Source organism: Schistocerca nitens, chromosome 8, assembly GCF_023898315.1.
Source record: "Schistocerca nitens isolate TAMUIC-IGC-003100 chromosome 8, iqSchNite1.1, whole genome shotgun sequence".
Classification (NCBI taxonomy): Eukaryota; Metazoa; Arthropoda; class Insecta; order Orthoptera; family Acrididae; genus Schistocerca; species Schistocerca nitens.
In genome coordinates this window covers 284245800-284273301 of record NC_064621.1, presented here as the reverse complement: position 1 = coordinate 284273301, position 27502 = coordinate 284245800, and positions in this window count along the sequence as shown.

Here is a 27502-nt window from a genome sequence, read left to right as displayed (position 1 = left end):
TTTTAATGACTCTCCCAACGAATCTCAACCTGGCACCCACCTTACCAACAATTAATTTTATATGATCATTCCACTTCAAATTGTTCCGTACGCATACTCCCAGATATTTTACAGAAGTAACTGCTACCAGTGTTTTTTCAGCTATCATACAATAAAGGATTCTTCTTTCTATGTATTCGCAATACATTACATTTGTCTATGTTAAGGGTCAGTTGCCACTCCCTGCACCAAGTGCCTATCCGCTGCAGATCTTCCTGCATTTCGCTGCAATTTTCTAATGGTGCAACTTCTCTGCATACTACAGCATCATCCGCGAAAAGCCGCATCGAACTTACGACACTATCTACTAGGTCATTTATATATACTGTGAAAAGCAATGGTCCCGTAACACTCCCCTGTGGCGCGCCAGAAGTTACTTTAACGTCTGTAGACGTCTCTGCATTGAGAACGACATGCTGAGTTCTGTTTGCTAAAAACTCTTCAATCCAACCACACAGTTGGTCTTATATTCCGTAAGCTCTTACTTTGTTTAACAGGCGACAGTACGGAACTGTATCGAACGCCTTCCGGAAGTCAAAGAAAATGGCATCTACCTGGGAGCATGTATTTAATATTTTCTGGGTCTCATGAACAAATAAAGCGAGTTGGGTCTCACACGATCGCTGTTTCCGGAATCCATGTTGATTCCTACAGAGTAGATTCTGGGTTTCCAAAAACGACATGATACGCGAGCAAAAAAACATGTTCTAAAATTCTACAACAGATCGATGTCAGAGATATAGGCCTATAGTTTTACGCATCTGCTCGACGACCCTTCTTGAAAACTGGAACTACCTGTGCTCTTTTCCAATCATTTGGAACCTTCCGTTCCTCTAGAGACTCGCGGTAGACGGCTATTAGAAGGGGGCCAAGTTCTCTTGCGTACCCTGTGTAGAATCGAATTGCTATCCCGTCAGGTCCAGTGGACTTTCCTCTGTTGAGTGATTTCAGTTGCTTTTCTATTCCTTGGACACTTATTTCGATGTCAGACATTTTTTCGTTCGTGCGTGTGTTTAGAGAAGGAACTGCAGTGCGGTCTACCTCTGTGAAACAGCTTTGGAAAAAGGTGTTTAGTATTTCAGCTTTACGCGTGTCATCCTCTGTTTCAATGCCATTATCATCCCAGAGTGTCTGGATATGCTGTTTCGATCCACTTACTGATTTAACGAAAGACCAGAACTTCCTAGGATTTTCTGTCAAGTCGGTACATAGAATTTTACTTTCGAATTCACTGAACGCTTCACGCATAGCCCTCCTAACGATAACTTTGACATCGTTTGGATTCTGTTTGTCTGAGAGGTTTTGGCCTCGTTTAAATTTGCAATGAAGCTCTCTTTGCTTTCGCAGTAGTTTCCTAACTTTGTTGGTGAACCACGGTGGGTTTTTCTCGTCTTTCATAGTTTTACTCGGCACAGACCCTGTCTAAAACGCATTTTACGATTGCCTTGAACTTTTTACATAAACATTCAACGTTGTCAGTGTCGGCACAGAAATTTTCGTTTTGATCTGTTAGGTAGTCTGAAATCTGCCTCCTATTACTCTTTATTTTTTTTATTCCTATTTACTTCCATATTCAGGGATGCCGTTCCATTTGCCGTTAATACCACTACATGGACGGCTGCATTTAGAATTGTACCGTGACAGGGAAGCATGGTGCTCAGTGATGACTAGTGAGTCGGCTCTAGCTCGGACGATCATCGTCGGCGGGTATGGCCCAACCTGGGCAGGAGTATGAGTGTTTTGAGAGACACAACGGCGTTACTGCTGGCGTCATGGTATGGGGAGTTGACGGTTATGACTTCAAGTCACGGATGACAGTGATTGAGGGAACTCTGACGGCACAGTGGAACCTCACGAACACCCTGCGTCCTCGTGTGTTGCCTCTCATGCTACAATGTAAACAGGACAAGAAAACAGTTCCTGGATGTCGTAGTCTGCATTGCTGACTCTAGATCACGGGTTTTCCGGGCTCGACTCCCTGCACGGTCGGGGATTTTCTGCGCTCAGGAATGGTTCTGTGTGAGCTCCTGGTCATCGTTTCATCGTCATCGAACCGTCAGTCGCCGAAGTGGCGTCAAAAATATGATTCGCATCAGGCGTCCAAATTCCCCAGCACGGGACACCCGAGCGAGGTGCATCAATAACAACTTTCATTTGATTTCATCAGGAAAATATTCATCCACATGTGACCTGTGTCTCTCTGAACTGTTGAAGTATTCTCCTGGCCAGCAAGATCCCGAGATAGTGATGTGTTCCAGGTTGAACACGTCTGGGACCAGCTGGGACGTCAACTCCGTCCTATAGTCAGTATCCAGGCTATCGTCAACCAGTCACTAAAATTACTGGCCAACTTGCCTCAGGGGAGGCAAGAAAGAGCAGACACCATGATTTCATAAAACTGATACTCCTAGCTTGGCAATCGATTCACCTTCTTCAGTGCGGATGCATAAATACGTCCGACCTCTTGTGGGGATCAGAGCAGCGAACAGGAGTGCAATGGACAGGGACTGCGCATTGGCGGCGCTCGGTGGGAGTGTTGATCGGCCATAAGGCGTACCGAGATAATACGCGCAGTTGCGATAACGTTGTGTTCCGGATTACGCAGTGGTGAACGCACTTGCCGGGTAAGCAGGAGATCCAGGGCTCGAATCCTAGTCTGGTACACATTTTCACTCGTCGCCGCAGATTCCACGTAATGTGCCGCTGCAGCTGGAAACAGTGATCCTGTACACTTTACACACACTGAAGTGCCACATAAACTGGTATAGCCACGCCTATTCAAATTCAGAGATGTGTAAACAGGCAGAATACGGCGCTGCGGTCGGCAACGCCTATGTAAGACAACAAGTGTCTGGTGTAGCTGTTAGATCGGTTACTGCTGCTACAATGGCCAGTTATCAAGATTTAAGGGAGTTTGAACGTGGTGTTATAGTCGGCGCTCAAACGATGGGACACAGCGTCTCCGAGGTAGCGATGAAATGAGGATTTTCCCGTGCGACCATTTAACGAGTACACCGTGAGTATCAGGAATCCGGTAAACATCAAATCTCTGACATCACTGCGGCCGGAAAAAGATCGTGTAAGAATGGGACCAACAACGACTGAAGAGAAACGTTCAACGTGAAAGAAGTGCAACCCCTTCCGCAAATTGCTTCAGATTTCAATGCTGCTCCATCAACAAGTGTCAGCCTGTGAACCATTCAACGAAACATCACCGATACGGAGCCGAAGGTCCACTCGTGCACCCTTGCTGAGCGCGCGGCGCAAAGTATTACGCCTCCCCTTGGCCCGTAAACACCGACATTGGACTGTTGACGACTGGAAACATGTTGCCTGGTCGAACGAGTCTGGTTTCAAATTGTATCGAGCGGATGGACGAGTACGGGTATGGAGAAAACCTCATGAACCCGTGGACCCTGTATGTCAGCGGCTGTTCAAGCCGGTTGAGGCTCTGTAATGGTGTGGAGCGTGTGCAGATGTGATACGTCTACCCTGACAGGTGACACGTACATAAGCATCCTGTCTGATCACCTGCATCCATTAGTGTCCATTCTGCATTCCGGCGGACTTTGGCAATTCCAGCTGGACGATGCAACACCCCACACGTCCAGAATTGCTACAGTTCCTTTGACATTTCAGTGTATAATGCCAAGTTATTTTTAAATTTGACTCGATTTTGTAATCATTGAAGTAACATCAAATCCCCCTCAATCCATGAAATACAGGCTGTCTACGTATACTTTAACATTATGACTCGTCTTCTGCAATGTGCCAGATGATATCAGAAACATCCCAAGTCACCAATCTGGCACAAGAAATCTAAATAATTCCAAGTATTCAACTTGTCGACATTTTAGTCACTGTGTACTTCCCGATATTAGCAGATATGTTTTGGAAATAAGATAGCGTTGAGACCCGTGTAAAATCACGACCTAAGACAGTACGTACTCTGTAAAATACAGACAAACGTTCCTGTAGAGTCACGGGTTGTATTTTCTCATTTTGACAAAGATTGAACGAGGTATCTGTTTTACTTACTAAAATCATCCAACAGCCAGGATCTCAAAATATGTATCTGTCTCAAGCAACCGCTTCTGACAGACTGTTCTGTCGTCCTGAGGTCTTAAAAACCTTTTTGTTACGAGATGTGTTCATTTTACGTTGTACTTCACGCCAAATTGTAATGTGGGTAAAAATTAGCACGTCATAAACGCTCACAGATACTTGTTACTTCACAAAAAGACAGTACACAGCAGCAAGTCTGTTTAAATGGCCATGTGCACAAGGTGCTTTGTTTTTAAATACTTTAGTTGCGACAAATCTTTTATAATGTGCTGGTTTTTATCCACGTGACCACATGGATTGAGGTCCAGCGTAAAATAAACACATTTAATAACAAAACGATGTTTTAAAACTGCAGATGACAGCAAAGTCTGTCGAAACCTATTGTTTTTAATAAATAAATATTCATACGACCTTGACTGTTGAATGTTTTTAGCGAGAATCACAGGTGTCACAGCCACGCCTAAGCGTAAGAAACGCGTCTGCATCCTCCTACGTGACATATTTGCACCTGTTTGTCGGCCACTGCTAATGATATGCCGATGGTGCCATCGAGGTAACGCTAGAGATTGCAGTGGGATCTCGTGCTGGGACCACGTGGTCGGCCGCACCGCTTTCCGGTCGGAGAAAGCGGTTTGCCGTTCCCAGAAGCCGGCGGCCTCTGGCAGCGACACGACCTCGCTCTCAGCCGCCGGCCACGCGCCTTCTTGCGCAGAAGGCAGTCGCGGCGGCGGTTTTCCCAGAACCGTTCTGCGCAGGAGCAACGCCGTGCCGGCTGGCACCTGCTGGTACAAGGGTTGGGGAAGGGGTGAGCTCGTCTAACATTTCTCACTCCAGAAGGCTGCCGCTTCCGAGATGACGTTCCACTCCCAAACGTGCGTCAAAGGGCAGCCTCCGTGTACGATGCCAGCTTCAGGATAAAGTGCTACGGGAAGGAGCGGTTGCATTCTTGAGCGATCGTCACTGAATCATCGTTACATCCGGCGAGATGCTCCTGTGCAGCAAAGTATTTTTTATCGTAATGCGTCATTAGTGAACTCAGTAAGCGACATAGGATATTCTTCTTAGCCAAAATTTCAGCATTTTCTGTAGCTGATTTGACATCTATCCGCTGCCCAACTACTCTTTTTTTGGCGCTGTAGCCTTTCAGGCTGTTTGTAGAATATTTGCATTTATACGATTTGGAAGTCGCGCTATCATCTCAAAAAACCATAACTTCAGAACTTTTGGACATAGAGAAGCATAGCTCGTAAAAAGCGACTGGATAAACCGCAGGTTACCGCTGTATATAAGAAAGAATTACAGATGAATTCCTTAATATCCATTAGCTACCGAATTATTGAACATACTCTCATACATTTGAATCATGAGTTGCACCTGATCACCTAAAAAGTTCACTCAGTCGTTTGTAAGTAGGCTGCTTAGGTTCTTATATTGGTAACGCCAAGTAGCGCTCCTTATGAAAATCACTGGCTGTGCTGTGTGCAGTCTGTGGCTGGGTGGCATTGTTGGAATTTGCAATTGTAGTGTTGGGCAGTTTGCTGTTAACAGCGCGTAGCGTTGTGCAGTTGGAGGTGAGCCACCAGCAGTGGTAGATGTGGGGAGAGAAATGGCGGAGTTTTGAGAGCGGATGATCTGGACGTGTGTCCATCAGAGACAGTAAATTTGTAACACTGGATGTCATGAACTGCTATATACACTCCTGGAAATGGAAAAAAGAACACATTGACACCGGTGTGTCAGACCCACCATACTTGCTCCGGACACTGCGAGAGGGCTGTACAAGCAATGATCACACGCATGGCACAGCGGACACACCAGGAACCGCGGTGTTGGCCGTCGAATGGCGCTAGCTGCGCAGCATTTGTGCACCGCCGCCGTCAGTGTCAGCCAGTTTGCCGTGGCATACGGAGCTCCATCGCAGTCTTTAACACTGGTAGCATGCCGCGACAGCGTGGACGTGAACCGTATGTGCAGTTGACGGACTTTGAGCGAGGGCGTATAGTGGGCATGCGGGAGGCCGGGTGGACGTACCGCCGAATTGCTCAACACGTGGGGCGTGAGGTCTCCACAGTACATCGATGTTGTCGCCAGTGGTCGGCGGAAGGTGCACGTGCCCGTCGACCTGGGACCGGACCGCAGCGACGCACGGATGCACGCCAAGACCGTAGGATCCTACGCAGTGCCGTAGGGGACCGCACCGCCACTTCCCAGCAAATTAGGGACACTGTTGCTCCTGGGGTATCGGCGAGGACCATTCGCAACCGTCTCCATGAAGCTGGGCTACGGTCCCGCACACCGTTAGGCCGTCTTCCGCTCACGCCCCAACATCGTGCAGCCCGCCTCCAGTGGTGTCGCGACAGGCGTGAATGGAGGGACGAATGGAGACGTGTCGTCTTCAGCGATGAGAGTCGCTTCTGCCTTGGTGCCAATGATGGTCGTATGCGTGTTTGGCGCCGTGCAGGTGAGCGCCACAATCAGGACTGCATACGACCGAGGCACACTGGGCCAACACCCGGCATCATGGTGTGGGGAGCGATCTCCTACACTGGCCGTACACCACTGGTGATCGTCGAGGGGATACTGAATAGTGCACGGTACATCCAAACCGTCATCGAACCCATCGTTCTACCGTTCCTAGACCGGCAAGGGAACTTGCTGTTCCAACGGGACAATGCACGTCCGCATGTATCCCGTGCCACCCAACGTGCTCTAGAAGGTGTAAGTCAACTACCCTGGCCAGCAAGATCTCCGGATCTGTCCCCCATTGAGCATGTTTGGGACTGGATGAAGCGTCGTCTCACGCGGTCTGCACGTCCAGCACGAACGCTGGTCCAACTGAGGCGCCAGGTGGAAATGGCATGGCAAGCCGTTCCACAGGACTACATCCAGCATCTCTACGATCGTCTCCATGGGAGAATAGCAGCCTGCATTGCTGCGAAAGGTGGATATACACTGTACTAGTGCCGACATTGTGCATGCTCTGTTGCCTGTGTCTATGTGCCTGTGGTTCTGTCAGTGTGATCATGTGATGTATCTGACCCCAGGAATGTGTCAATAAAGTTTCCCCTTCCTGGAACAATGAATTCACGGTGTTCTTATTTCAATTTCCAGGAGTGTATATTATGACTTTTGAACACTATTAAGGTAAATACATTGTTTGTTCTCTATCAAAATCTTTCATTTGCTTACTATGCCTATCAGTAGTTAGTGCCTTCAGTAGTTTGAATCTTTTATTTAGCTGGCAGTAGTGGCGCTCGCTGTATTGCAGTAGTTCGAGTAACGAAGATTTTTGTGAGGTAAGTGATTTGTGAAAGGTATAGGTTAATGTTAGTCAGGGCCATTCTTTTGTAGGGATTATTAGAAATCAGATTGCGTTACGCTAAAAATATTGTGTGTCAGTTTAGTGTTGATCAGAATAGGTAAAGAGCGAAATGTCTGAGTACGTTCCGTTCTGCTCACCTGTTTGAAAATCAAATAGTGTAAGAGGTTTATCAGCACAGTAATTCATTAATTTCTCTAAGTGAACGTTTCACGTTGGCTGCAACACGGCCTTTGGGACTAACGATGGGAGCAGAATACCATAATATGGCTGCCCACACCGTCACACTTCCACCTGCATGCTTAGTCGTTGGAATCAAGCAATCAGACTTTTTGTGGCGTTCTCCAGACGTAAACCCGGCCCGATGTTGGAACTAAAGAAAAAGTTGACACTCCGGTCCATACGACGTATTTTTATTGATCAGCCGTCCAGCATTTATGCTCCTGGCACCATGTTTCACGATTCTTTGCGTTGGGTGTCGTCACTAAAGCTTTTGGTATAGCAGCTCGTCCATGAAATTCGCTTTATGGAGCTCTCGGCGGACAGTGTCGATAGATATAGGGTCTCGAAGATGGCTATTGAGCTCTGCAGTCACTTTAGCCGCTGTCGTTTTGTGTTGTTTTCACACAATTCGTTTTAGCGTACGACGATCTCTGTCATTTAGTTTTGAATTCCGCCCACTATTACGTTCACACTACGATGTCTTTCCACGTTTTGTGTAGGCTGTCATGACTGTTGAAGCAGTCGCTCTTGAGACATTCAATAAGTCGACTGTCTTGGTTACTGATCTGGCGACCACAATCTGCCCGCATTGGAGCTCTGCTAGGTCTTTCATTATACGTCGACCTCGACCTCTGAATGCGAATACAAAGTGTGCGCTACTGCTCTGATGCCTAGCTCGTACTGGACACACACTGAGTAGTGCGACACGTGCTTTACCTGCGTTGTTGACCGTCAAACACAACCATCCCATTACTACCACTTTTCCCATTATTTTGCCTATCCCCTGTACATTTCGCGTAAGGACCACGAAGATAAGATATCAGAAATTAGGGCTCATACGATTGCATACAGTCAGTTGTTTTTCCCTTGCTCTATTTGCTGATGGAGCAGGAAAGATACTGACTAGTAGAGGTACAATGTACCCTCCTCCACGCACCGCGCCGTGCCATGCGGAGCACGTATATAGATGCAGATGTAAATGTTTAGCAGCTGACAAAGTTTCCTTTCCGTGTCCTTTGTTGCAAATTTGATTTCCAGTGCAAAAAAACTACAACAGACCAGGAGAAGGGTAAGGTGCAATGTGCTACGCGATATGCAGAATCCAAACCTGCCTCAATGGTACATCTGCTTCTACGTTTGACTCGGTGCCGCACTGCAGACTCCTAACTAAGTACGAGCATATGGGATTGGTTCCCAAGTATGTGAGTGACTCGAAGACTTCTTAAGTAATAGAACCCAGTACGTTGTCCTCGATGGTGAGTGTTCATCGGAGGTGAGGGTATCATCTGGAGTGCCCCAGGGAAATGTGGTAGGTCCGCTGTTGTTTACTATATACATTAATGATCTTTTGGATAGGGTGGATAGCAATGTGCGACTGTTTGCTGATGATGCTGTGATGTACGGGAAGGTGTCGTCGTTGAGTGACTGTAGGAGGATACAAGATGACTTGGACAGAGTTTGTGATTGGTGTAAAGAATGGCAGCTAAATATAGATAAATGTAACTTAATGCAGATGAATAGGAAAAAGAATACTCCATTAGTAGTGTAGCGTGTGAAACAGCCACGTCGATTAAATATTTGGGCGTAACACTGCAGTGCGATATGAAGCGGAACAAGCATGTAATGGCAGTGATGGGGAAGGCGGATAGTCGTCTTCGGTTCATGTGGTTCATCTGTAAAGGAGACCGCTTATAAAACACTAATACGGCCTATTCTTGAGTACTGCTCGAGCGTTTGGGATCCCTATCAGGTCGGATTGAGGGAGGACATACAAGCAATTCAGAGGCGGGCTGCTAGATTTGTTACTGGTAGGTTTGATCATCACGCGAGTGTTACGGAAATGCTTCAGGAACTCGGGTGGGAGTCTCTAGAGGAAAGGAGGCGTTCTTTTCGTGAATCGCTACTGAGGAAATTTAGAGGACCACCATGTGAGGCTGACTGCAGTACAATTTTACTGCCGCCAACTTACATTTCGCAGAAAGACCACAAAGATAAGATAAGAGAGATTAGGGCTCGTACAGAGGCATATAGGCAGTCATTTTTCCCTCGCTCTGTTTGGGAGTGGAACAGGGAGAGAAGATGCTAGTTATGGTACGAGGTACCCTCCGCCACGCACCGTATGGCGGATTGCGGAGTATGTATATAGATGTAGATGTAGATACGTCTGCATCAACAGTCCGCAAGCCACCTTACGGTGTGTAGCGCAGGGTAATTTGTGTACCAGTATCCCTTCGCCCCTTTCGTGTTCCAGTCGCGTGTGGTTCGCGGGAAGAACGATAGTTCGTAAGCTTTGTAAGGTGGTAATGTCATTTTGATTTTTGTATGTCATCGATGTGCACATCAGAGAGGGGGCAAGCTACGTTACCGTTAAAAAATCTTTGGTCTTGTCGTCGCACAGTCTTTGCCTTTGCGCAGTCTGATACATTCTTAGTTGAAGTATCGTAGGTGATGGACGTATTCAGTAGTGCTGTCCTGGATTGTGATTGTTTCTGTCAGATGAAGAAAGATTGATGGTAAAGGACACCAAGAATGAGTAAGGTAAATATACACTACTGGCCTTTAAAATTGCTAAATCCAAGAAGAAATGCAGATGATAAACGGGTATTCATTGGACAAATATAATATACTAGAACTGACATGTGATTACATTTTCACGCAGTTTGGGTGCATAGATCATGAGAAATCGGTACCCAGAACAACCACCTCTGGCCGTAATAACGGCCTAAATAGGTCTATGGATTGAGTCAAACAGAGCTTAGATGGCGTGTACAGGTACGGCTGCCCATGCAGCTTCAACGCGATACCACAGTTCATCAAGAGTAGTGACTGGCGTATTGTGACGAGCCAGTTGCTCGGCCACCATTGACCAGACGTTTTCAATTGGTGAGATATCTGGAAAATGTGCTGGTCAGAGCAGCAGTCGAACGTTTTCTGTATCCAGAAAGGCCCGTACAGGACCTGCAACATGTAGTCGTGCATTATCCTGCTGAAATAGAAGGTTTCGCAGGGATCGGATGAAGGGTAGAGCCTCGGGTCATAACACATCTGAAATGTAACGTCCACTGTTCAAAGTGCCGTCAATGCGAACAAGAGGTGACCGAAACGTGTAAGCGATGGCACCCCATACCATCACGCCGGTGATACGCCAGTATGGCGATGACGAATACACGCTTCCAATGTGCGTTCACCGCGATGTTGCGAAACACGGATGCGACCATCATGATGCTGTACACAGAACGTGGATTCATCCGAAAAAATGACGTTTTGCCATTCGTGCACCGAGGTTCGTCGTTGAGTACACCATCGCAGACGCTCCTGTCAGTGATGTAGCGTCAAGGGTAACCGTAGCCATGGTCTCCGAGCCTGCAAACGTCGTCGAACTATTCGTGCAGATGGTTGTTGTCTTGCAAACGTCCCCACCTGTTTACTCAGTTATCGAGACGTGGCTGCACGATCCGTTACAGCCATGCGGATAAGATGCCTGTCATCTCGACTGCTAGTGATACGAGGCCGTTGGGATCCAGCACGGCGTTCCGTATTACCCTCCTGAACCCACTGATTCCATATTCTGCTAACAGTCATTGGATCTCGACCAACGCGAGCAGCAATGTCGTGATACGATAAACCGCAATCGCGAAAGGCTACAATCCGACCTTTATCAAAGTCGGAAACGTGATGGTACGTATTTCTCCTCCTTACACGAGGAGGCATCGCCGGTCAACTGCTGTTTGTGTATGAGAAATCGGTTGGAAACTTTCCTCATGTCAGCACGTTGTAGGTGTCGCCACCGTCGCCAACCTTGTGTGAATGCTCTGAAAAGCTAATCATTTGCATATCACAGCATCTTCATCCTGTCGGTTAAATTTCGCGTCTGCAGCACGTCATCGTCGTGGTGGAGCAATGACCAGTAATGTATTAGAATGGAAAAAGAATATATATTTTGAATAATGTTATTATTTTTGAAGAGAAGAGGTTTGAGGTAAGACGCTGTCCCGAAGTCACACCTTTAGACCTACTTTTGTTAAGTTAGATTAAGAATCGCGTGTACACGACACCGATGAGTGGCATTGCTAGCTTTCGTCCACGAATCAATGAAGTTATCGGACCTGCTGACACTGCATGCTGACCTGTGCACGTGCAGAACTCGAATGTCACCTTGATGTTCTACGAGCGACCAGTGCGGTACAAATTGAAATTCTGGCGTAACGGAAAGAAAAGCTGTGAGAGCTGCTAAACGTTTTAGAACATTGTTTCCAAATTACGATTTTTGGGAAATGGTTGCAGTACTTTGTAGACACCCTATACAGTAAAACGTTGCCTATCAGGAGTAGATGGTACTGAAAAGTATTCTTCTTTATTGAAAATCTGGAAAATCTGGATATAAAAAAAACGGCTTTGGTTAACTACCGTAAACACGCACTTTACATTTATTTTCATGTAACGACACTAATTATACACTCCTGGAAATTGAAATAAGAACACCGTGAATTCATTGTCCCAGGAAGGGGAAGCTTTATTGACACATTTCTGGGGTCAGATACATCACATGATCACACTGACAGAACCACAGGCACATAGACACAGGTAACAGAGCATGCACAATGTCGGCACTAGTACAGTGTATATCCACCTTTCGCAGCAATGCAGGCTGCTATTCTCCCATGGAGACGATCGTAGAGATGCTGGATGTAGTCCTGTGGAACGGCTTGCCATGCCATTTCCACCTGGCGCCTCAGCTGGACCAGCGTTCGTGCTGGACGTGCAGACCGCGTGAGACGACGCTTCATCCAGACCCAATCATGCTCAATGGGGGACAGATCCGGAGATCTTGATGGCCAGGGTAGTTAACTTACACCTTCTAGATCACGTTGGGTGGCACGGGATACATGCGGACGTGCATTGTCCTGTTGGAACAGCAAGTTCCCTTGCCGGTCTAGGAATGGTAGAACGATGGGTTCGATGACGGTTTGGATGTACCGTGCACTATTCAGTGTCCCCTCGACGATCACCAGTGGTGTACGGCCAGTGTAGGAGATCGCTCCCCACACCATGATGCCGGGTGTTGGCCCTGTGTGCCTCGGTCGTATGCAGTCCTGATTGTGGCGCTCACCTGCACGGCGCCAAACACGCATACGACCATCATTGGCACCAAGGCAGAAGCGACTCTCATCGCTGAAGACGACACGTCTCCATTCGTCCCTCCATTCACGCCTGTCGCGACACCACTGGAGGCGGGCTGCACGATGTTGGGGCGTGAGCGGAAGACGGCCTAACGGTGTGCTGGACCGTAGCCCAGCTTCATGGAGACGGTTGCGAATGGTCCTCGCCGATACCCCAGGAGCAACAGTGTCCCTAATTTGCTGGGAAGTGGCGGTGCGGTCCCCTACGGCACTGCGTAGGATCCTACGGTCTTGGCGTGCATCCGTGCGTCGCTGCGGTCCGGTCCCAGGTCGACGGGCACGTGCACCTTCCGCCGACCACTGGCGACAACATCGATGTACTGTGGAGACCTCACGCCCCACGTGTTGAGCAATTCGGCGGTACGTCCACCCGGCCTCCCGCATGCCCACTATACGCCCTCGCTCAAAGTCCGTCAACTGCACATACGGTTCACGTCCACGCTGTCGCGGCATGCTACCAGTGTTAAAGACTGCGATGGAGCTCCGTATGCCACGGCAAACTGGCTGACACTGACGGCGGCGGTGCACAAATGCTGCGCAGCTAGCGCCATTCGACGGCCAACACCGCGGTTCCTGGTGTGTCCGCTGTGCCGTGCGCGTGATCATTGCTTGTACAGCCCTCTCGCAGTGTCTGGAGCAAGTATGGTGGGTCTGACACACCGGTGTCAATGTGTTCTTTTTTCCATTTCCAGGATTCAAATGGTTCAAATGGCTCTGAGCACTATGGGACGCAACATCTTAGGTCATAAGTCCCCTAGAACTTAGAACTACTTAAACCTAACTAACCTAAGGACATCACACACACCCATGCCCGAGGCAGGATTCGAACCTGCGACCGTGGCAGTCCCGCGGTTCCGGACTGCAGCGCCAGAACCGCACGGCCACCGCGGCCGGCCATTTCCAGGAGTGTACATTATTTTCATTTACGTTATCACCATATATGCAGAATAAAATTCACTTAAATAATACGTATTTTTCGGGTTCGACTGGTATGTTTATGTGCAGCGCTGTCACACAGGCATTCCACTGTCTTTCATCCTGCAGATATTGTTCCTGCTTGGCTCTCCAAACGAAGTTGTTTCTGCCTGTCGTTCCGAACAATCTAATGCTGTTATGTCCAGTTGGTTTGTTGCCACCGTGTGCGTCATTATATGTTGAGACTGAGTGCCAACTATGTCCGCTGTTCCATCCATCCCCGTAATCTGCAGATGAACAACCGGAAATAATTTTGTCATCCGAAATCATACCGTAGATTCTTATTTCGCAGCCAGGTAGCAGCTATATCTCACCATCGTGGGATATTAATTTTCTAATCTGAGAGCGTTTAAGATAGTACCAAATTCAACAGCAGTATTCTTCAACATCTCTCCCTTATGCGTCCCACGCAGTGCGTCTAACGTATTGTTTAAACATTACGAACTTCATTTCATTTTATTTTACGCACGCAACAAATGTGGGCACCGAAGTACTGTACGACCAAAAGTTGACTTGCTAAGTGTTATCATGCCATGACTCGTCTACGAGTCTCAAATACTGTACAGTAAGTGTGCTACAAAAAAAAAAAGAGTAAAGGATCAGGGTTAATCAGAGGCTCTGATTAACGAGGGCCGCGCAAACGATGCTTTACTATATCTGTCTGTGTCATCACCAGTGGGGTCTTATTTTATTTAAATCTGAATACACGAGATGTTTTCTGATGTGGGCGCCAGATAATCTTAGTCCAAGACTGTCTTGAAGATCTTTTGCTTGTGGTGTGTTTGTAATACGGAAGGGAAGCTTTGCGTCTATGTTTCCCAGTTGATTGAATGGATTTCCCCACTCACAATTTTGCTTGTGCAATGACGCACATACCCATTCTGACTCTGGGCTTTGCCGTTGTCATTATATTAAAAGTGGCATATTTCTGTCTTTTCTCATCTATCGTTTTCTGTTCTTTTTTTTTTCACTTAATGCGAACCAGAGCTCCAACCCTTAATGAAGGAGAAAGACAACGAATCTTTGTTCGTGCAAGTGACCGTTAAAATCAACATCCAACCGTCCAGTTTTAGGTCTCTGCCTTGTCCCAAAAACACTTAATGCAAATTGCGGGACTGTTCATTTGTAACTGCCTTTCCCACGCTTCTCCAATTCGAAAGATGAGCACCATCCCTAATGATCCGATATCCTACTAAACGGTGATTCTGCCTAATATTAGTGTTATTGGCTGTTCTTTTATTTCTAATAAACCAGTAGAGTTCAGCAGATGAATAACCTAATTACTTTTGAATACGTCGTGGGAGCGGACAGTGATTTACCACCAGAAGGAGGCCCCTGCTCATACAGCAGTTTGGTCTGAAGATGGCCACAGGCGTTGTCGAAACCGGTTACCAGGATAAATAAATTTGTGATCAGGGCTGAGTTTAGTAGTAACTATTAGATGAATAACCACTTGATCTCTACATAAGAAACCTATTGAGAATGGAATGTCTTCAGTTCTCTTCTTAGTGTTGGACATATGGCAGGTGGGCGTCATGTTTCTAAATTCTTTCAGAACTAGAATTTGCTTTGCAAAATAACACACACACACACACACACACAGAAACTAAGCACCTCACCCATTAAGAAAATAATACACACACACAGAGAAACTAAGCACCTCATCCATAATGTCATAAAATCCGTATCACTGCGGTATGCAGTGAAATTGTGCTGAGAAATACTGGTAGTAAAAAATTGATGTAAAAGGTATCTGCAACACGCTCACAAAAGTCCACCTACCACTCTTCCATTTGTCTCAGAATAATAACAGACAAAAAGGGAAGTAATCCTGTGATAATCATTAATGGAAAGGAAATTTTATTGCATTCTTTTTAGTCTTAATGTGATTGAAAGGAGGAGTCAACTGTTCCGGTATAAATTTTGAAAAGGGTAATTGAAGTTGCTTTGAGTCTAATACAAAATTAAATAACTTTATTGAAATAAAAAATTAGTATATTTCAGTTATGGAAATGTGCTTTCTTAAACGAAGAATATGAACGAAGAAAACTGTCAGACTATTCATTTCAGTGTGTAATGACTGTTGTACCAGACGAAACTACATTATTCGGTACAAATGGTAGGCTCCTTGCTTTGCTCTGAGAGGAGAATGAGTGGATACTATAACACATAAAATATTAGTTCACTTTATTGAAACTCAGTGACGTATCTCTAGATACAGAAAAATTACGAGACTCTCACGCCGAGTTCATTTGACTATAACTTTCTCAAAGTGTCTACATCTACATCTACATGGATACTCCGCAAGCCACCTTACGATGCGTGGTGGGGGGTAGCCTGTGCCACTAGTCATTTCGCTTCCTGATCCACTCGGAAACAGAGCGAGGGACAAAAGACTGTCTGTATACTTCCGTTTGAACCCTAATTCCTCGAATTTCATCTTCGTGGTCCTTACTCGCAATGTGTTTTGGCGGCAGTAGAAACGTTTGTCAGTCAGCTTGAAATGCTGGTTCTCTAAATTTTCTCAATGGTGTTTCTCGAAAAGAACGTCGCCTTCCCTCCAGGGATTCCCATTTGAGTTCCCGAAGCATCTTCGTAACACTTACGTGTTTTTAGAACCTACCGTAACAAATCTAGCACCCCGTCCCCTGTATTGCTTCGACGTCTTTCTTCAGTACGACCTGGTACGGGTCCCAGACACTCGAGCAATACTCAAGAACGTGTCGCACCAGCCTCCTTGATGCGGTTTCCTTTACATGTGATCCACTCATTCCCAAAATTCTCCCAACAAACCGAAGTCGAACACACGCCTTCTCTACCACACTTCCCACATGGCAGCGAGCGTGGTGGCACACTGGTTAGACACTGGACTCGCATTCGGGAGGACGACGGTTCAGTCCCGCGTCCGGCCATCCTGATTTAGGTTTTCCGTGATTTTCCTAAATCGCTCCAGGCAAATGCCGGGATGCTTCCTTTCAAAGGGCACGGCCGCCTTCCTTCCCTACTCCGATGAGACCGATGACCTCGCTGTCTGGTCTCCTTCCCCAAAAACAACAACAACAAATTCTCACATGCTCGGTCCGGTTCATATCGCTTTGCAACGTTACGCCCAGATATTTAAACCACTTGACTGTGTCAAGCAGGACACTAGTATACTGTAACCGAACGTTACAGGTTTGTTCTTCCTACTCATCCACATTAACTTACATTTTTCCACATTTAGAGCCATGTACCATTCATCACACTAACCAGAAACTTTTTTCTGAGACGTCTTGGATCTCCCTACAGCCGGTCGTGGTAGCCGTGCGGTTCTAGGCGCTACAGTCTGGAGCCAAGCGACCGCTACGGTCGCAGGTTCGAATCCTGCCTCGGGCATGGGTGTGTGTGATGTCCTTAGGTTAGTTAGGTTTAATTAGATCTACGTTCTAGGCGACTGATGACCTCAGAAGTTAAGTCGCATAGTGCTCAGAGCCAGAGCCATCTCCCTACAGTCACACCTTACCGTTCACTACAGCATCATCAGCAAACAACAGCATACCGCTGCCCATCCTGTCCGCCAATGTACGTAGAGAATAACAGAGATCATATCACACTTCCTTGGGGCACTCCTGACGTTACATTTGTCTCTGATGAACATTCCCGTCGAGGACAACATAATAGGTCCTATTACTTAAGTCTTCGAGCCACTCACATATCTCTGAACTTACTCCATATGCTAGTACCTTCGTTAACAGCCTGCAATGGGCCACCGTGTCAATTGCTAGCCGGGAATCTAGAAATATGGAATCTGCCTGTTACCCATCAGTATATGATGTGAGTATAGTTCGCAGTATATGATGTGAGAAAAGGGCAAGTTGAGTTTCGCAACAGCGGTGCTTTCTAAAACCATGCGGATTCGTCGACGTAAGCTTTTCAGTCTCAAGGAAGTTTGTTATATTCGAACTGAGAATATGTTGAAGGATTCTGCAACAAACCGAAATTAGGGATAATGGTTTGCAATTTTGCGGGTCCGTTCTCTTACCCTTATTATGTACGGCAGTCACCTGCGCCTTTTTCCAGTCGCTTGGGTCTTTGTGTTGTGCGAGAGATTCAATGTAAATGCAAGCTAGGTAAGGGGCCACTGTCGTAGAGTACCCTTTGTAAAACCGAACTGGAAATCGATCCCGACCGGGTAATTTATTTGCTTTCAAATCATTCAGTTGTTTCTCTACGCCATGGCTGCTTATTACTACGTCGTCCATCGGCATTCTGTCCGATGGTCAAATGACGGTATGTTTGTATGAGGCTCCTGTGTGAACGATTTTTTGAACTTCGGCTTTCGTTTTGCTATACTCAACAGCCACATCAGACCCGTCAGCAAGGGAGTGAATGGAAGCATCAGACCCGCTCACTTATTTTACATAAGGCCAGAATTTTTGTCGGGTTCTCTGCTAGATCGTTTGCTAAGGTGTGAAGTTGGTAATTGTTATACTCTTTGGACACATATCTATTCACAGATGCCCGACTCTCTACTAACCTTTTCTTGTCGTCATTTGTGCGTTCTCTTTTGAACCGAGAGTGCAACAGCCTCTGCTTCCTCAGCACCTTCCAAAAAAAAATTTCAGATGTGTGTGAAATCTTATGGAACTTAACTGCTAAGGTCATCAGTCCCTAAGCTTACACACTACTTAACCTACATTATCCTTAAGGACAGACACACACACACCCATGCCCGAGGGAGGACTCGAACCTCCGTCGGGACCAGCCGCACAGTCCATGACCGCAGCACCTTCCAAATTCTTATTATACCATGGTGGGTCTTTTCCACCGTTTATCCACTTACTAGGCACATAACTCTCCACACCACGATTTACAGTCTGCTTAAACTTTGCCCATAATTCTTTTAGCCCATCTTACTGGAACTAACTGATTTCAGTTTACTGTCTACACTCCTGGAAATGGAAAAAAGAACACATTGACACCGATGTGTCAGACCCACCATACTTGCTCCGGACACTGCGAGAGGGCTGTACAAGCAATGATCACGCGCACGGCACAGCGGACACACCAGGAACCGCGGTGTTGGCCGTCGAATGGCGCTAGCTGCGCAGCATTTGTGCACCGCCGCCGTCAGTGTCAGCCAGTTTGCCGGGGCATACGGAGCTCCATCGCAGTCTTTAACACTGGTAGCATGCCGCGACAGCGTGGACGTGAACCGTATGTGCAGTTGACGGACTTTGAACGAGGGCGTATAGTGGGCATGCGGGAGGCCGGGTGGACGTACCGCCGAATGGCTCAACACGTGGGGCGTGAGGTCTCCACAGTACATCGATGTTGTCGCCAGTGGTCGGCGGAAGGTGCACGTGCCCGTCGACCTGGGACCGGACCGCAGCGACGCACGGATGCACGCCAAGACCGTAGGATCCTACGCAGTGCCGTAGGGGACCGCACCGCCACTTCCCAGCAAATTAGGGACACTGTTGCTCCTGGGGTATCGGCGAGGACCATTCGCAACCGTCTCCATGAAGCTGGGCTACGGTCCCGCACACCGTTAGGCCGTCTTCCTCTCACGCCCCAACATCGTGCAGCCCGCCTCCAGTGGTGTCGCGACAGGCGTGAATGGAGGGACGAATGGAGACGTGTCGTCTTCAGCGATGAGAGTCGCTTCTGCCTTGGTGCCAATGATGGTCGTATGCGTGTTTGGCGCCGTGCAGGTGAGCGCCACAATCAGGACTGCATACGACCGAGGCACACAGGGCCAACACCCGGCATCATGGTGTGGGGAGCGATCTCCTACAATGGCCGTACACCACTGGTGATCGTCGAGGGGACACTGAATAGTGCACGGTACATCCAAACCGTCATCGAACCCATCGTTCTACCATTCCTAGACCGGCAAGGGAACTTGCTGTTCCAACAGGACAATGCACGTCCGCATGTATCCCGTGCCACCCAACGTGCTCTAGAAGGTGTAAGTCAACTACCCTGGCCAGCAAGATCCCCGGATCCGTCCCCCATTGAGCATGTTTGGGACTGGATGAAGCGTCGTCTCACGCGGTCTGCACGTCCAGCACGAACGCTGGTCCAACTGAGGCGCCAGGTGGAAATGGCATGGCAAGCCGTTCCACAGGACTACATCCAGCATCTCTACGATCGTCTCCATGGGAGAATAACAGCCTGCATTGCTGCGAAAGGTGGATATACACTGTACTAGTGCCGACATTGTGCATGCTCTGTTGCCTGTGTCTATGTGCCTGTGGTTCTGTCAGTGTGATCATGTGATGTATCTGAGCCCAGGAATGTGTCAATAAAGTTTCCCCTTCCTGGGACAATGAATTCACGGTGTTCTTATTTCAATTTCCAGGAGTGTAAGTGAGACGCTAACATCTGCTTATCTTTTCTCTCTAGCAAAAACACTCTCCTAGCCTTCTTGACTGATTTATTAGCTTTCGTAATGATAGTCGCTAATCCCCGTTTTTTATATTGATATTGTCGATAAGGTTCGGGCTATTTTTAGCTACGTAATGTAAGATATTGCGTGAGGGAAGCCTAATTCAGTGATTACACAGCCCGGCTACTAGAGGGCGAAGCTGTCGTCCCACTCAGAGATCGGGGATGGGCTGAAAGGTACTGTGCTCGTCCGTAAGTAGCAGATCTGTTGCGGGGTCGTAGCGAAACATTTGTGGGCGTGAGCACGCCGGTGTCGAGCATTCGTCGATGCGGCTCCCGTTGGCTGTCGTTTCTTATGGTAGCGTTGCGAGGTACCAAACTTGTTTTGGCACCTCGCTCTTCGGACGACATCACAGAGACCATCTACACATGTAGCAAAACGTAACATCTAATATTATTAGTCTATTTAAGAGGATATGGTCTTATAAGATCTGAAGATTGTCACTATAGACAAATATCGATAGCCTGACGACAGTTTTTATGAGTACAGACAGCAATGGAAGAAAAAAATTTCCGTACTTCCCGGATCACTGCTTTTATCGCAGCTTGTAAAAATATTTCAGTTACATTCCCGTAGGTGCCACATCCACACCTTTGTTTCGATACCCACTGCAATTACTGCACTAAAATGTGATTTTTATAATCAAGTGATGTATTTATTTATAAAGTAGCGTCTCAGGTAATGTAATGTTTTTCAGGTGAGATCTGCAGTTTGGTACGGGCGTGAGGGCTCCGACTTCTGTCAAAGAGGTCAAAGCGCTAAAACTTCCGGAAACGCCTCTGCAGTCTCTGAGTAGCTCTGCCAATAAATCCGTGTTCTGCATCCACGAAGGCGAAAGTACTCTCTAAACGGGGTGTAGTTAACGGGAAGGGCTGACAGTAGTGCCCATAGCGCCTTAATACATCTACATCTACATTTATATTCCAAAAAAACCACCCAACGGTGTGTGGCGGAGTGCAGTTTACGTGCCACTGTCATTACCTCCATTTCCTGCTCCAGTCGCATATGGTTCGCGGGAAGAACGACTGCCGGAAAGCCTCCGAGCGCGCTCGAATCTCTCTAATTTTACATTCGTGATCTCCTCGAGAGGTATAAGTAGGGGGAAGCAATACATTCGATACCTCATCCAGAAACGCACCCTCTCGAAACCTGGACAGCAAGCTACACCGCGATGCAGAGCGCCTCTCTTGCAGAGTCTGCTACTTGAGTTTGCTTAACATCTCCGTAACGCTATCACGCTTACCAAATAACCCTGTGACGAAACGCACCGCTCTTCTTTGGATCTTCTCAATCTCCTCCGTCAACTCGACCTAGTGCGGATCCCACACTGATGAGCAATACTCAAGTATCGGTCGAACGAGTCTTTTGTAAGCCACCTCCTTTGTTGATGGACTACATTTTCTAAGGACTCCCCCAATGAGTCTCAACCTGGCACCCGCCTTACCAACAATTAATTTTATATGATTAATGCACTTCAAATCGTTCCGAACTCATATTCCGAAATATTTTACAGAAGTAACTGCTACCAGTGTTTGTTCCGATATCATGTAATCATACAATAAAGGATCCTTCTTTCTATGTATTCGCAATACATTACATTTGTCTATGTTAAGGGTCAGTTGCCACTCCCCGCACCAAGTGACTAATACTGGGGCAGCCCGGCTCTCGGAGTCAGCCCTGATAGAAAAGAGGCAGATCTGGGGGGAGGCGTCAAGGTTACGGCCTCACCATCAGACTCAGCGGTCAGAGGACATTATTTGTCACTGAAACGTCCGTACATGCGTTGGAATGCGACTGGCTACCCCATAGAAAGAATACATCTGTCAGAAAAGGGCAAACGAAATCGATCACAAGAACACTAAAAGTCGCTACTTGGAAGTTAGTACGTCAGAGGTCAGCAGACAAAGAGGAAGAATTAGTACACCCTAGTAAATTTTAAATTGGCTATAATTGTAATGAAGAAGAAACTGCAGGGCAGGTGACTATCGGATGATCTACAACAGACCATATCGACAAGAGAGAGCCAATAAAGGTACTGCAATTTAGGCCCTTAAAAACTGTGGAGAGAAAATAAAATAACTCAACTGCGTTAGGAACAGTATACTAGTATTGTTGTCGAGAACGGAAACAAACCTGGTAGTGATCGGAATATGTTGTTGTTGTCTTCAGTCCCGAGACTGGTTTGATGCAGCTCTCCATGCTACTCTATCCTGTGCAAGCTTCTCCATCTCCCAGTACTTACTGCAACCTACATCCTTCTGAATCTGCTTAGTGTATTCATCTCTTGGTCTCCCTCTACATTTTTTACACTCCACGCTGCCCTCCAATGCTAAATTGGTGATCCCTTGATGCCTCAAAACATGTCCTACCAACCGATCCCTTCTTCTAGTCAAATTGTGCCACAAACTTCTCTTCTCCCCAATCCTATTCAATATCTCCTCATTAGTTACGTGATCTACCCACCTAATCTTCAACATTCTTCTGTAGCACCACATTTCGAAAGCTTCTATTCTCTTCTTGTCCAAACTATTTATCGTCCATGTTTCACTTCCATACATGGCTCCACTCCATACAAATACTTTCAGAAACGACATCCTGACACTTAAATCTATACTCGATGTTAACAAATTTCTCTTCTTCAGAAACGCTTTCCTTGCCATTGCCAGTCTACATTTTATATCCTCTCTACTTCCACCATCATCAGTTATTTTGATCCCCAAATAGCAAAGCTCCTTTACTACTTTAAGTGTCTCATTTCCTAATCTAATTCCCTCAGCATCACCCGACTTAATTCGACTACATTCCATTATCCTCGTTTTGCTTTTGTTGACGTTCATCTTATATCCTCCTTTCAAGACACTGTCCATTCCGTTCAACTGCTCTTCCAAGTCTTTTGCTGTCTCTGACAGAATTACAATGTCATCGGTGAACCTCAACGTTTTTATTTCTTCTCCATGGACTTTAATACCTACTCCGAATTTTTCCTTTGTTTCCTTTACTGCTTGCTCAATATACAGATTGAATAACATCGGGGACAGGCTACAACCCTGTCTCACTCCCTTCCCAACCACTGCTTCCCTTTCATGCCCCTCGACTCTTATAACTGTCATCTGGCTTCTGTACAAACTGAAAATAGTCTTTCGCTCCCTGTATTTTACCCCTGCCACCTTTAGAATTTGAAAGAGAGTATTCCAGTCAAAATTGTCGAAAGCTTTCTCTAATTCTACAAATGCTAGAAATGTAGCTTTGCCTTTCCGTAATCTATTTTCTAAGATAAGTCGTAGGGTCAGGAATATATATGCAACGGAAAGGAGAAAAATTGATGAGTCTACACATTTGTAGAATATCCTCGAAGGTAGATGTATATAACAATAAATACAAAACAATACTTCTGAGGGACGTAGATACCAGAATGGGAAAGTCCCTCATCTCAGCAGTAGTACAATGTGGGACAAAACTGTAAACGAAACGAGAATTTGCTAAGAGATTTCCCTGTTTTAACAGATTGAAAATATAAAAAGAATTCCCTATTTCGAAACAAACGGCATTCACAAATTTACGTGATTAACAGGGACTACCACAAATTTCGTAATTGTCGACGAAAAAATAGAGGGAATATTAAATTTTTAGAAAATACAACCTGGATCCAGCTCATTTTATAGTAATAGCCCAAACAGGCATTTTTACAATATAGAAGGCGAACAGGAAGTTACCCATAGAACAAACAAATGGTGATGTTTATAATGGAGATTCGTTTATGGAAAATAGTATAAGAGATCTGTATCGAAGACGACTTAGCTGGTATCTGCAGCAGACAGAAGCAGCACAAGCTACTGAGGAGAAATGAAACAATGTAAGAAATGCACTGAAGAAGATTGCTGATGAAACACAAAATATGAAGAAAAGGAGCTCTCAGTATCTGGACAGAAGGCATGGGATGCGAGGCACTCCGTCGAAACTCACCCCTCGTTCATCTCCCAGTGGTGGGGACACTAAAAGTCGGAGTCGTGTGGTGTGGCGTGCGGCACTTTGTGGGCCGACAGACCGCCGCCGGGGCAATAATCCCTCGCAAGACGTCCTGTCTTTTGCAGATGCGCTCCTGGGCTTGATTTGCTTGATTAGCTTACCTTTTCACATTAAGGTGTATGATGCACGTTAGTTTTTGATACAGGGTGAGGACGAGACACTTATTCCTCTTGCCGTAGCTGTTCTTCACGAATCATTCCTCAAAGTGTTTTCTAGCGCCGACCGCACTGTAGCCACACCTACTCGCATAACGGCAATGTTGCAAGAGGACGTTGGTGGTCGCAATCCTGTGCTCATAAACTACGAGTAGTTACAGACATGGCAGACTGGCGCTACACAGTTCGATAAACAACTTCCTCTTTCCACTCACGGATGATAAAATGTGACTGGCCATTCATTAAACTTCAAGTTGAAGGGGACAGAAACTTGTCGTCTCTTATGCTTCACAAGCGTACCCGTTGATGCAAGATTATGACTGGAGAAAGCAAGCTACGCGTTTTTCTTAGAGGAGACTCAGTGGAACTGAGATGGAAAGTACGAAAAATTTCTGGGGCGAAACCCCGAGTACGGCAGAAGGGTCACTGGCGCTGAGACTTCAATCCCGACAGCAAATCAAACACCTTTCAGCCGTCTATTTTCTAAAATGTTATTTTGTTTGGCTACCAGTTTCGGCGATTTACTACACCGTAATCAGGCCCCGTGACAGAAAAGGAAGATTCCAGCTCCGGTTCCGGCCGAAAAAGTGAACAGCATTCAAAGACTGATATCTTAGATTTATACTTGATACAGCGATCACTTCAATCATCATCGCTGTATCAAGCACAAATCTAAAAATACCAGTCTTTCAATCCTGGCCACTTTTGTGACTGGAAACGAGTTTGGAATCTTGCTACATGTCGGTCAGGATACCTGAAGATGGCGTAGTAACCAAATAAAATAATACTTTGGAAATTAGGCTGCTGAAAGGTGTTTAATTTGACATTCTGTTCTTAACTTTAGTACGCACAACATCACTAAATAGGGCACTAGGCCCGAGCCGAGTTTGTCAAGCATCATGGAACTCATGGAAGCGCGGGTTTCACTTCGCTTCGTTCCGTTAATTCAGTTAGCTGCCACTCTTTAACTCATGAGTGGATGACACAACTGCGAGACGTGATAAGCAACACAAAGTCTGGTTCGTGTGAAGTGTATGGTCAAGCTCTGATAAACCGACAATAAAAAAGCATGGAAAGATGAAGGGCTAGCAAGTGTGGCAGTATATATTGCGCTCAATAATGACAGCACTTCGGATCACACACATTCCATGGCCACCTCGTTGACGGGATGAATGAATTCTCGTGGACATACCCAGGATGACATCGAAAGTTCACTGAGGCTTTTTGCAGATGATGCTGTGGTGTATCGAGAGGTTGTAACAATGGAAAATTGTACTGAAATGCAGGAGGATCTGCAGCGAATAGACGCATGGTGCAAGGAATGGCAATTCAATCTCAATGTAGAAAAGTGTAATGTGCTGCGAATACATAGAAAGATAGATCCCTTATCATTTAGCTATAAAATAGCAGGTCAGCAACTGGAAGCAGTTAATTCCTTAAATTATCTGGGAGTACGCATTAGGAGTGATTTAAAATGGAATGATCACATAAAGTTGATCGTCGGTAAAGCAGATGCCAGACTGAGATTCATTGGAAGAATCCTAAGGAAATGCAATCCGAAAACAAAGTAAGTAGGTTACAGTACGCTTGTTCGCCCACTGCTTGAATACTGCTCAGCAGTGTGGGATCCGTACCGGATAGGGTTGATAGGAGAGATAGAGAGGATCCAACGGAGAGCAGCGCGCTTCGTTACAGGATCATTTAGTAATCGCGAAAGCGTTACGGAGATGATAGATAAACTCCAGTGGAAGACTCTGCAGGAGAGACGCTCAGTAGCTCGGTACGGGCTTTTGTTAAAGTTTCGAGAACATAACTTGACCGAGGAGTCAAGCAGTATATTGCCCCCTCCTACGTATATCTCGCGAAGAGACCATGAGGATAAAATCAGAGAGATTAGAGCCCACACAGAAGCATACCGACAACCCTTCTTTCCACGAACAATACGAGACTGGAATAGAAGGGATAACCGATAGAGGTACTCAGGGTACCCTCCGCCACACACCGTCAGGTGGCTTGTGGAGTATGGATGTAGATGTAGATGTAGATGTAGATGTAGATGGACAATGTTCAGTCATTCGTCATCATAAACAAATAATCTGAGACTTGCAAGAGGGGACTGGCTGCATCGGAGGGCAATGCGTGCAGCATGATCCTTATGACAAATTTTCACAAGCACTCTGTAGAGTGATTACTCTACTACGTACGGGTGCGGTTGTAATGGAGGACAGAATAGGGAAGACAAGTTTACAAGAGATCGAGGAAGCTTGGCAGCGCATCAGAGAGTACCGTGGGAAGAATTTTATCGCAAACAATGTTTATGCCTGAGGAAAAGCTCCATGTGTTTAGGAACGGTGCCAGATTGATGCGCTCACCTACCTGGGCTATTTGAATACTGTTTACCGCCTACCTGGCTAGATGAGAACAATATGGATAATTATCTTGAAGGAGAACTGGCCACGCGAATATATTTAGCGGCATGAGGATGGCACTCGTGTAATGACATTTGCTAATATGTTTCTCAATGTGTACTGGTCAGAAGCTATGCAAAACACACTAAAATACAGTATAATAATGTTAAAGAACGCCGGCCGTGGTGGCCGAGCGGTTCTAGACGCTTCAGTCGGGAACCGCGGGACTCCTACGGTCGCAGGTTCGAATCCTACCTCGGGCATGGATGTTTGTGATCTTAGGTTAGTTAGGTTCAAAAATGGTTCAAATGACTCTGAGCACTATGCGACTAGAACTTAGAACAAATTAAAACTAACTAACCTAAGGACATCACACACGTCCATGCCCGAGCCAGGATTCGAACCTGCGACCGTAGCGGTCGCTCGGCTCCAGACTGTAGAGCCCAGAACCGCACGGCCACTCCGGCCGGCGCTTAGTTAGGTTTCAGTAGTTCTAAGTCCTAGGGGACTGATGACCACAGATGTTAAGTCCCATAGTGCTCAGAGCCATTGAACCATTTTGTTAAAAATCTTCGAGAAATCTGAACTCTCCAGTCCGCCGAGGTACTTGCCGATGTATTTGGTAAAAACCTATCTATACAGTGCGCCTGAGTTGATCATAATATGTCTCACAGAACTGCTTC